Raw genomic sequence first — 12288 nt, 5'->3', positions numbered from 1 at the left:
ACTATGAGAGAGAGTTGAGTGTTGAGGAGACTATCACTTGAAGTACAAGAGCAAGGAGTTCATCATCAACACACCATCTATTACCTTTTGGAGAGTGGTGTCTCCTAGATTGGTTAGGTGTCACTTGGGAGCCTCCGTCAAGATTGTGGATTTGAACCAAGGAGTTTGTACGGGCAAGGAAATCGCCTACTTCGTGAAGATCTACCCTAGTAAGGCAAGTCCTTCGTGGGCGATGGCCATGGTGGGATAGACAAGGTTGCTTCTTCATGGACCCTTCGTGGGTGGAGCCTTCCGTGGACTCGCGCAACCGTTACCCTTCGTGGGTTGAAGTCTCCATCAACTTGGATGTACGATAGCACCACCTATCGGAACCACGCCAAAAGTCTCCGTGTCTACATTGCGTTTGCTCCCTCCAAACTCTTCCCTTTACCTTCATATATGCAATTGTTTTACATTCTGCTGCTATACTCTTAGAATTGCATGTGTAGGTTGATTACTTGTTTGTGCTAAGTTGCTAAAATCTGCCAAGACTTAAAATTTGAAAAAGGCTAGATTTTTATTTGGTCAAGTAGTCTAATCACCCCCTCTAGACATACTTTCGACCCTACAATCCAGCACCCTTCGTTGTGGGCAGAGCTGCCGCAGGCCGCCGCTGCTCGAGGCGGGAGGTGGTGCGGTGTCGAGGTATGGGGCCGGTGGGGGAAAACGGGGACGGGCCAGGCATGGCGGCGTCGGGGCGAAGAGAGAAGGGGCCGGCACCGGCAAGCGAGGTGGTGGCCGGAAGGGGGCGACAGGGGCCGGGGCCGACGGCCGGCTGGGGTGACAAGATATGGGGAGCGGGGGCGACGAGGGACGGGATAGGGCCCGGCACCGCCAGGGGCAAAGATGGAATGGGGCGGCAGGCGAGGTGTTGTGGGCGGTAGGCGACACCGATGCCGACGGGCTAGGTGGTGGTGGGAGCCAGTGTTCTGGGTCTAGAGCAGAGGCGTACGAGAGAGAAGGGAGACATATCTTGGTAGGGGTGGCTCTCAGGAGGATAAGGGAGAGAGAGTGGGTGGTGGGGGCGTGGGATGGGTCGCATCGGTTTTGCATTGTGGAGATGCATGTGTGGAGCAGATCATGCCATGTCATCGATCTGTGTGATTGATCTGCGTGGTGTGCTTTCTCTTTGCCATCTGTGTTTGTTTGCCATCTGCTAGCTGATGACAAAGATTATTTGCCGTCCGCTAGCAGACAGGTAAGAAAGTGGCCATTAGGTCGTTCTCGTTAGCCCGTCACCCACCCTCTTTGTCGTCTGCTAGCAGACGACATAGAGTTGGCTCATGGCAAAGCCTACCTTTGCCGTCTGCTACCTCTTCGTCGTCCGCTTTTTGTTGGCTGATGGCAAAGCCTACCTTTGTCGTCCGCTAGCGGACGACAAAGAGTGGGCAGACGGCAAATCTGCTGATTCCAGTAGTGAAAGAACTATTGAGCAAGCTGAATTGCTATTGAATAATATATTGAGTAATGAAAATGATTGGATACTTCCTGAACCAACTCCGAAGCCAACTCCGAAGAAATGGGGTATTCTATTTCCCAATCTGGAAGATATGCAAGAGGCAAAGAAATCTATGAAATAAAAAGGTATTAAAGTTGAAGATGTTAAGAATATACCACCTATTGAAGAAATACATGGTCTTGATAACCCAACACAGGTAGTAGAGGTAAACTCTCTCCGTAGATTTGATGAAGGTGATATTCCTCATAATAAGTCTGCTAGACAATGCTTAGATGAGTTTGATAATTTTATTATTAAACAAGAGAACTTCAGTGCTTATGTTAGTAGACAATTGAAATGTAATGCTTACATGCTTGACCACCTGGGTGATTATATGAGTAGAACTTTTAATGACCTTAAGCTTATTAGTAAACATGCTTCCATGGTTACAACTCAAGTAGAACAAGTACTTAAAGCTCAGGATGATTTGCTTAATGAGTTGAATAGTAAGAATAATGATAGTGCTGTTAGGGTATGACTAGAGGTGGTAAGATGACCCAGGAACCTTTGTATCCTCAGGTTCATCCTAAGAGAATTGAGCAGGATTCTCAGAGAACTAATACTGATGCACCTAGTCCTCGTACTAAAAAGAAAAAGAAATCTGACATGACTTTGCATGCTAGTGAACCTGTTGTGGATACACCTGAGAATCCCAATGATATTTCTATTTCTGATGTTGAGACACAATCTTGTAATGAACATGAACCTAGTGCTAATGTTAATGATGATGACATGTTGATGCTCAACCTAGTAATGATAATGATGTAGAGATTGAACTTGTTTTTGATCTTGATAACCCACAATCAAAGAATCAACGTTATGATAAGAGAGACTTCGTTGCTAGAAAACATGATAAAGAAAGAAAACCATGGGTTCAGCAACCCATGCCCTTTCCTCCTAAGCCATCCGAGAAAAAGTATGATGAGGATTTTCAGTGCTTTGCTGAAATGATTAGACCTATCTTTTTGTGTATGCGTTTGACTGATATGCTTAAAATGCCTCCTTATGCTAAGTACATGAAAGAAATTGTTACTAATAAAAGAAAGATACCAGAAGCTGAGATTTCCACCATTCTTGCTAATTATACTTTTAAGGGTGGAATATCAAAGAAACTTGGAGATCCAGGAGTACCAACTATACCATGCTCCATTAAAAGAAATTATGTTAAAACTGCTTTATGTGATCTGGGAGCCGGTGTTAGTGTTATGCCTTTCTCTTTGTATCGTAGACTTGATTTGAATAAGTTGACACCTACTGAAATTTCTTTGCAAATGGCTGATAAATCAACTGCTATACCCATCGGTATTTGTGAGGATGTGCCTATCATGGTTGCAAGCGTCACTATCTTAACGGACTTTGTTATTCTTGATATTCCCGAGGATGACAGTATGTCGATCATCCTTAGTAGACCATTTTTAAATACTGTAGGGGCTGTTATTGATTGCAACAAAGGCAATGCCGCTTTTCATGTTAATGGTAATGAGCATACGGTACACTTTCCAAAGAAACAACCTAAAGTTCATAGTATCAATTCTATTGGAAAAAATTCAACTATTACTATTGGAGGTTTTGAGTTCCCTCTTCCTACTGCCAAAAAGAAATATGATATTCTTATTATTGGGGACATGCATATTCCCGTTGAGGTAACCTAGTGTCATTCGAAAGTTCTCCGGTTTCATGTCACTCGGAAGAAGTTTATTAATAAGACTTGATCAACCTTGTTAATGGATTCCTTTTGACGAGCATGAGATGGATGAATTTAGGAAGCACAACTTTCTGTACCCATCTTTTACTTTCTATTATTTAGATTAAATAAAGTAAAAATAGTATTTTATGTCTGTTTTTTGAATTATCTATGCAATAAAAAATGTCCCCAAAACAAAAGTTCTCCAAATGCCCTGAAAATTTGATATGATTTTTATATAATGTTTAAGAATTTCTGGTGCAAAGAACACACTAGGGGGCCGCACCAGCTGGCCACAAGGGTGGAGGGCACGCCCACCCCCCTAGGGCGCGCCCCTGACCTTGTGGGCCCCACGTGGCCCCCTCCACTTATTCCAGCACCCATCCTCTTCCTCTTCCTCCAGAAAAAATCATTCCATAGCTCAAACTCGTGTTCTTGCTCATCTTGCTGCCATTTTCGATCTCCTTGCTCAAAGCTCCATTCACAAAACTGCTTTGGGGGATTGATCTTTGGTATGTGACTCCTCTAGTGGTCCTATTAGTTTTTGTTCTAGTGCTTTATTTATTGAATTTTTTTGCTGCTTTGGTGACCCTGTTCTTGAGCTTTCATGTCAAATTTTTATGGTCCAAAGTAGTTTTGATGCATGATAGCTCCTAGGCACTTGTAGGAGTAGTTGCTATCAATCTTGTTGAGTTTTATTTACTTCTGTTGAGTCACTAAAAATTTCAAAAAAAATTAGACGGAGAAAATGATGAGGAGATTGTTGAGAGGTTCCTTGAGCCGTGGCTCGAAGGAAAAAGAAAATGAGGAGAAGGAAAGGCCCAAGTATAATCTCCCTCACTCCGTGGAAATTTGGCCGTGTGAATGGCCATGTGATGCATTCTTACAAGCAACCGGGGTTTATGATGATTTCTATTATTTGGCTGAGAATGCAGGCATCACCGACTTCCTCCGCGACCAGTGTAATCAGTATCTCCTACTCACTAATACTTTCATGCAAAATTTTCACTTTCATGCTAGGAGATCACCACCCACGGTAGACTTCCACTTATATGATGAGTACAAAGAAATGGCGCTTTATGACTTTTGTGAGGTTTGTAAATTACCTTATGAGGGTAGCGTCGAGGAGCCACGTCCTAGTGATGTGGATGGCCTTATTAATGAAATTACCGTAGGGGAAGGTAGAGGAGTGTCGGGAGCGAGAGTATCTAGTATACATCTTCCTGCTTTACGCTATTACTCATTATTTTCTGGGAGATGTTTAATTGGTCGTGGAGAGAGTGGAGGCCTTAGTGCCCCTGACCTCGCTATTTTGCGTCATGCTTTACATAGAGATATAACTTACAGGTTGGGCTCTATGGTTGCTAGACAGTTGAGTATGAACCGTGCAAAGGGTCCTATTATCGGAGGCATCTTTGCCTCCCGCCTTGCTAAACACTTTGAGATACCCATTAGGCACCATGAAAAAGAGGAAAAATTGCTACCCACTATATATTTAAATTATTATAGCATGGTAGCACATAAGTTTATTGACCATGATAAGGAAAAGAGACTTATTTATAACCTGGTATTTAGCGAGAATATTGTTCAAATTATTACCTTGCCTGCACATGTTTTGTTCGATATTCATTCAGGCAGGTACTTCGTGTTGCCCGCAGACATTCATGCATACTGGGAGGGGACACGATCCCCACCTCCTGATCCAGAGCCATCGCTTGATCCATATCAGGAGTCTACTTATCAGTGGGAACCACAGGAGCTTGCTATCTAGTGGAACCCCCCAGGATCCTCCTCAGTACACCGGAGAGGGCTATTTTGATCCATGGGCGTAGACCAACTTAGGCCAAAATCCTAAGCTTGGGGGGGGGGGGAGTACGTATTTATCACCGACATTATATTCATGTTCACACACTCATTCTAGTGTTGGTGCTCATACTTTTTCATTGTAATATCCATGTTAGTTTACTTTCTTTTTCCGCTTTCTTCTTGTGTGTTTGATAAACCTTAAGAAAAACCAAAAAATTAGTTGTAGTTAGTTTACTTTCTATGCATGCTTAGTAGTAATATTAAAAGAAAGCTCAAAAATATTTCTCGTTCTTCTTTTACTTGTTGTGAGCTTCCTGTGTAAATTAATTTTCTCGTTCTTGTTTTACTTTCTTCAGAAAAACAAAACCCCAAAAATATTTCAGTGTGTTTCTTTGAAATTCTTTTATTTTCTTTGGGGTCGATACGTCTCCAACGTATCTATAATTTTTGATTGTTCCGTGCTGTTCTATTGTCAATCTTGGATGTTTTATAATCATTTTATAGTCATTATATCATTTTTTGGTACTAACCTATTGACATAGTGTCAAGTGCCAGTTGCTGTTTTTTTGCATGTTTTTACATCACAGGTAATCAATATCAAACACAACCCAAACACAACAAAACGTTTTGTGGATTTTTTCCGACTAGAAGACAACAATTGGGCCGAAGAAGCACCCGGGGGTTGCTCCGAGGGGAGCACAACTCACCAGGGCGCGCTTGGGCTGGTGGGTTGTGCCCACCTCGGGTGCCCCATGGACCGCCTCTTTACTCTATAAATACCCCCAATATTGCAGAAACCCTAGGGGAGTCGATGAAAATCAATTCCAGCCGCCGCAGAGTCCAAAACCACCAGATCCAATCTAGACACCATCACAGAGGGGTTCACCACTTCCATTCGCGCCTCTCCGATGATGTGTGAGTTGTTCTCTGTAGACCTTCAGGTCCGTAGTTAGTTGCTAGATGGCTTCCTCTCTGTCGTTTGATTATCAATACAATGGTCTCTTGGAGATCCATATGATGTAACTCTTTTGCGGTGTGTTTACTGGGATCCAATGAACTTTGAGTTTATGATCAGATCTATCTCTTTTTATAAATGAAAGTTATTTGAGTTTCTTTGATCTCTTATATGCATGATTGCTTATAGCCTCTTATTTCTTCTCCATTATTTGGGTTTTATTTTGCCAACTTGATCTATTTATCTTGCAATGGGAAGAGGTGCTTTGTAGTGGGTTCGATCTTACGGTGCTTGATCCCAGTGACAAAAGGGGAACCGACATGTATGTATCGTTGCTACTAAGGATAAAACGATGGGGTATATTTCTACATAAATAGATCTTGTCTACATCATGTCATCGTTCTTATTGCATTACTCTGTTTCTCCATGAACTTAATACACAAGATGCATGTTGGATAGCGGTCGATGTGTGGAGTAATAGTAGTACATGCAGGCAGGAGTAGGTATACTAATATTGGACATGATGCCTATATAATGATCATTGCCTGGATATCGTCATGATTATTTGAAGTTCTATCAATTTCCCAACAGTAATTCGTTTACCCACTATTTGCTATTTTTCTCGATAGAAGCCACTAGTGAAACCTACAGCCCCCGGGTCTCTTTCTCATATTATTTGCCTTTGCGATCTATTGTATTTGCCTTTTATTTTCAGATCTATAAAACCAAAAATACAAAAATACCTTGCTGCAATTTATTTTATTTAGTGTTTGATCTATCAATCTACTACAATTTATTCACGTCCGTTTGCCAATTTCTGGCGCCGTTACCCGAAAGGGATTGACAACCCCTTTAATACGTCGAGTTGCGAGTATTTGTTATTTGTGTGCAGGTGCCGTTTACGTGTTGTTGCTTGGTTCCCCTACTAGTTTGATAACCTTGGTTTCATCACTGAGGGAAATACCTACCGTCACTGTGCTGCATCATCCCTTCCTCTTTGGGGAAATACCGACGTAGCTTCAAGGCGCATCAAAAAGAATTTCTGTCGCCGTTGCCGGGGAGGATCATCTACATCTACCAAGTTCCTAGTAACAAATCTCATCTCCTCGAAATTTACATTATTTGCCATTTGTCTCTCGTTTTCCTCTCCCCCACTTCACAAAAATTTGCCGTTTTATTCACCCTCTGTTTCGTTCGCTGTTTTCTCGTTTGATCTCATGTTTGCTTGTGTTACCATGTGTGTTCTATTTGCTTGCATCTTCGCTTGCTAAAAATCAATTGATATGGATCCTCATCCACTTTGTAATATTTTCAAGAGATACAATTATGATGAACCCGTTGCTAGTGAATTGACTTCACAAGATTATCTTTATGAAGTTTTGCTTGAGATTCATGAATCTAAAAATTGTGATGAAGTGTTAAAAGAAGGAATTTATAAAGTGATTCATGATAACTCCTTAGATGAAAAGCATGATTGCAATGATGTTATTATAAATTCTATTAATGTCAATTGTGCTAATAATATGCAAAACCCCAAGCTTGGGGATGCTAATATTGCTATGTCCACTACTTATTGCAATGATCATGATTGGGGTGATAATGATTCTTATGATCTTAAAAATTTATCTAAACCTCAGGATGAAAATGCTTGCTATAATATTGAAAGTGGGTTTGGAAGAGAGTCAACTTTAGATAAAAATAATCCCACATATTTGGAGAGTGTTCAATCTTATGACTTTTCTGATGAAAGTGGGCTTGGAGAGGTCATGACTTTATTTGATGATAATCCTACTATTTTGGAATAGTGTCAACGTTGCATGCATGTGGATCATATAGAGAATATGTTATGCGATAGCTATATTGTTGAATTTGAATATGATCCCACATATAATTATTATGAGAGAGAGTGAAATATGGTTGTAGAAATTTTCTTGCTACTAAATTACGTCTCTTCATGTTGAGATTGTCTATGTTTTATTCTTCTTCCTTGCATATGCTAGTCTTTGCTTGTTTTGATAATTTGGTTGTTTATAAAGTGCCTATGCATAGGAAGTATGTTAGACTTAAATGTGTTTTCACATGCTACAAGATGCTCTCTTCGTGTTTCAATTACTATCTTTCATGTGAGCATCATTGAAATCTTATGCCTAGCTAGGGGCATAAAAATGATAGCGCTTGTTGGGAGGCAACCCAATGAATACAATTTATTTTTACTTTTTGCTTTCTGTTCTTGAGTGTTAGAACAATTATGCTACTATTATGATTGTGTTTTTTGTGTTTTAATTAGTGTTCGTGCCAAGTAAATCCTTTAGGATCTTCTTGGGTGATAGTTGTTTGATCTTGCTGAAAAATAGAAACTTTTGCGCTCACGAAAACAATTCTCATTTCTAACCAGAGAGCGATAAAATACCAATTCTTTTTGTAGAAGATTAATATACAAATTACTCAGGTCGTCCTAATTTTCAGAGTTTTGGAGTTACAAAAGTATTCGAAATATCCAGATTGCTACAGACTGTTCTATTTTTGACAGATTCTGTTTTCTTTGCGTTGTGTGCTTGTTTTGATGATTCAATGGTTTTATTTGATGGGTTTTTGCCATAAAAAGTTGGAATACAGTAGATATAATGCAAGAACAAAATATGAATTGGTTTGATATAGCACTTATAGTAGTGATTTGCTTTCTTATACTAACGGATCTCACGAAGGTTTTGTTGAGTTTTGTGTGATCGAAGTTTTCTAGTTTTGGGTTATCTTACGATGGATGAAGGAATAAGGAGTAAGAAGACCTTGAGCTTGGGGATGCCCCAGCATCCCAAGATATTATCCAAATAGAGCAAGCAACTAAGCTTGGGGATGCCCCCGAGTGGCATCCCCTCTTTCTTCTAACGACCATCGGTATTTTACTCAAAGCTATATTTTTATTTGTCACATACTATGTGTTTTGCTTGGAGCGTCTTGTATGATATTAGTATTTTCTTGTTTTATTTTGAGTTTGAAGTCTTGATTCCTTGCTGGACATACCTATTTGAGAGAGCCAAAATTATGGCATGACTTGTTAGAATTGTTCTCTATGCTTCACTTAAATTTTTATGAGCTTTGGATTTGCTCTAGTGCTTCACTTATATCTTTTTGAGCATGGTGTGCTTTAGTATTTTTTGAAGAAATGCTCTCTTGCTTCACTTAGATTTATTTGAGAGTTAGTAAATTTTTCAAGAAATTCTCTCTTGCTTCACTTCGATTAATTTGAGAGAAAGAAATACTATGCTCATGATCTTCCCTTATATTTGTTTGAGCTTATCAAAAGCAACAAATGAAAATTAGTCCCAAAGTGATAGATATCCAAGAAGGATACAATAAAAAAAATTCATAAAGTACATTGGACAAAATAAACTTGCTTCTTAGTAATAGTTTTGAGATATGATAATGTGATATGTGAGTCATTTTGATTAGTAATTATGCTTTAGTAAGAATATTGGTGTTAAGGTTTGTGATTCCCTATGCAAGAACGAAAGTCAATAGTCATGCAATGAAATTATATCCTACTTGTGGTGCATTATTCGGTGTTAATTATGCTTAATGCTCGCTTATGAGATTATTCGTTTTTTGGTTGGTCGCTTCTCAATCTTTTGCTAGCCTTCATTTTGCACTAAGTATGATCACTACTTGTGCATCCAAGATCCTTGAAACTAGTTTTGCCACATGAGTCCACTATACCTACCTATATGCGGTATTATTTAGTTGTTCTAAGCAAATATGTGCCATCTCTAATATTCAAAATAAATTTCTCTTTTGTTTGCTCATACCACTCGCGAGGCGGTGAGGGGTGGCTAATATTTTCCATGCTAGATGTGTTATTCTCATGATGAATGTTTGTTCACTCGTCATTGCACGAGAGTAAGGCAAAGGTATTAGGGATTCCGAGTCCCTAAATGAAAAATGAATTTATTTTATGTTGTCAAATAATAAATTCCTTGGAAAGTGTTGGTATGGAAGGCACCTGTGGGGTTAGCCATGGAAAGTGAAAGTATGGTGGAAAAAGGAATAAACTTTAATTTCTGTTTGGGAACCGCCTATGATATATCTAGCATGGAAAGTGTTGGGAACTCTAAGTCGTTTTCGTTGGTGGGAAAAGTATGCCTCTCAAAATGTTTTTATCTCTCAATTTTCGCTTTGAGCTATGGCACCTCTACAAATCCCAACTTCCCTCTGCGAAGGGCCTTTCTTTTACTTTATGCATTTTTTATTTTTGAATTTGAGTCTCCATCTTCTCTTACAAAAGTACCAACTAGGATGCATATTGATCGTACTTGAGCATTTGTTGTAGTTAATATGCGAGTGTGTTTCATGAATGGATCAATCATTGAGCATGATGGGCTAGGGATAACTTATTTTAGCATTGATATTTTGAAAGACATGGTTGCTTGTTGATATGCTTGAGTATTTAAGTTATCATGTCAAAACTAGTCTATTGCTTTGGAAAATATAAAATTCCAAATTTCCACACTATAAAGAAAAGAATATGAGATGACATGTTAGGCATCATTCCACATCAAAAATTCTGTTTTTATCATTTACCTACTCGAGGACGATAAGGAATTAAGCTTGGGGATGCTGATACATCTCCAACGTATCTATAATTTTATTGTTCCATGTCGTTATATTATCAATCTTGGATGTTTTATAATTATTTTATAGTCATTTTATATCATTTTTGGTACTGACCTATTGACATAGTGCCAAGTGCCAGTTGCTGGATTCTACATGTTTTTTACATTGCAGGTAATCAATATCAAACGGAGTCCAAACGCAGCGAAACTTTTTGTAGATTTTTTTGGACCAGAAGACAACCAATGGGACGAAGAAGCACCTGGGGGCTGCTCCGAGGGGAGCACAACCCCCCAGGGCTCGCCTGGAGGCCCAGGCGCGCCCTGGTGGGTTGTGCCCACCTTGGTGCCCCTGGACCGCCTCTTTACTCTATAAATACCCCAATGTTCCGGAAACCCTAGGGGAGTCGACGAAAATCAATTCCAGCTGCCGTAGAGTCCAAAACGACCAGATCCAATCTAGACACCATCACGGAGGGGTTCACCACTTCCATTGGTGCCTCTCCGATGATGCGTGAATAGTTCTTTGTAGACCTTCGGGTCCGTAGTTAGTAGCTAGATGGCTTCCTCTCTCTCGTTTGATTCTCAATACAATGCTCTCTTGGAGATCCATATGATGTAACCCTTTTGCGATGTGTATGTTGGGATCCAATGAACTGTGAGTTTATGATTAGATCTATCTCTTTTTATCCATGAAATTTATTTGAGTTTCTTTTATCTCTTATATGCATGATTGGTTATAGCCTCATATTTCTTCTCTGGTATTTGGGTTTTGTTTGGACAACATGATCTATTTATCTTGCAGTGGGAAGAGGTGCTTTGTAGTGGGTTCGATCTTACGGTGCTTGATCCCAGTGACAGAAGGGGAACCGGCACGTATGTATCATTTCTACTAAGGATAAAACGATGGGGTCTATTTCTACATAAATAGATCTTGTCCACATCATGTCATCGTTCTTATTGCATTACTCCGTTTCTCCATGAACTTAATACACTAGATGCATGTTGGATAGCGGTCGATGTGTGGAGTAATAGTAGTAGATGCAGGCAGGAGTCGGTCCACTAATCTTGGACGTGATGCCTATATAATGATCATTGCCTAGATATTGTCATGATTATTTGAAGTTCTATCAATTACCTAACAGTAATTCGTTTACCCACCGTTTGCTATTTTTCTCGAGAAGCCACTAGTGAAACCTACGGCCCCCAGGTCTCTTTCTCATATTATTTGCCTTTGCGATCTATTTTATTTGCCTTTTATTTTCAGATCTATAAAACCAAAAATACAAAAATACCTTGCTGCAATTTATTTTATTGGGCGTTCGATCTATCAATCTACTACAATTTATTCACGTCCGTTTGCCAATTTCTGGCGCCGTTACCCGAAAGGGATTGACAACCCCTTTAAAACGCCGAGTTGCGAGTATTTGTTATTTGTGTGCAGGTGCCGTTTACATGTTGTTGCTTGGTTCTCCTACTGGTTCGATAACCTTGGTTTCATCACTGAGGGAAATACCTACCATTGCTGTGCTGCATCATCCCTTCCTCTTTAGGGAAATACTGACGTAGCTTCAAGCCGCATCAGGGGTCAAGAGGAGAAGACCATGATGAAAATGTTGAGTGGCTCTCATATGCATTATTGTTGATCTGACAAAGAGCCCCTATTACCTTGTATTCTCCTTTGAATAAATGCTTGCAGATT

Source organism: Triticum dicoccoides, chromosome 1A (genome assembly GCF_002162155.2).
Source record: "Triticum dicoccoides isolate Atlit2015 ecotype Zavitan chromosome 1A, WEW_v2.0, whole genome shotgun sequence".
Lineage (NCBI taxonomy): Eukaryota > Viridiplantae > Streptophyta > Magnoliopsida > Poales > Poaceae > Triticum > Triticum dicoccoides.
Note: the sequence above shows the minus strand (reverse complement) of the source record.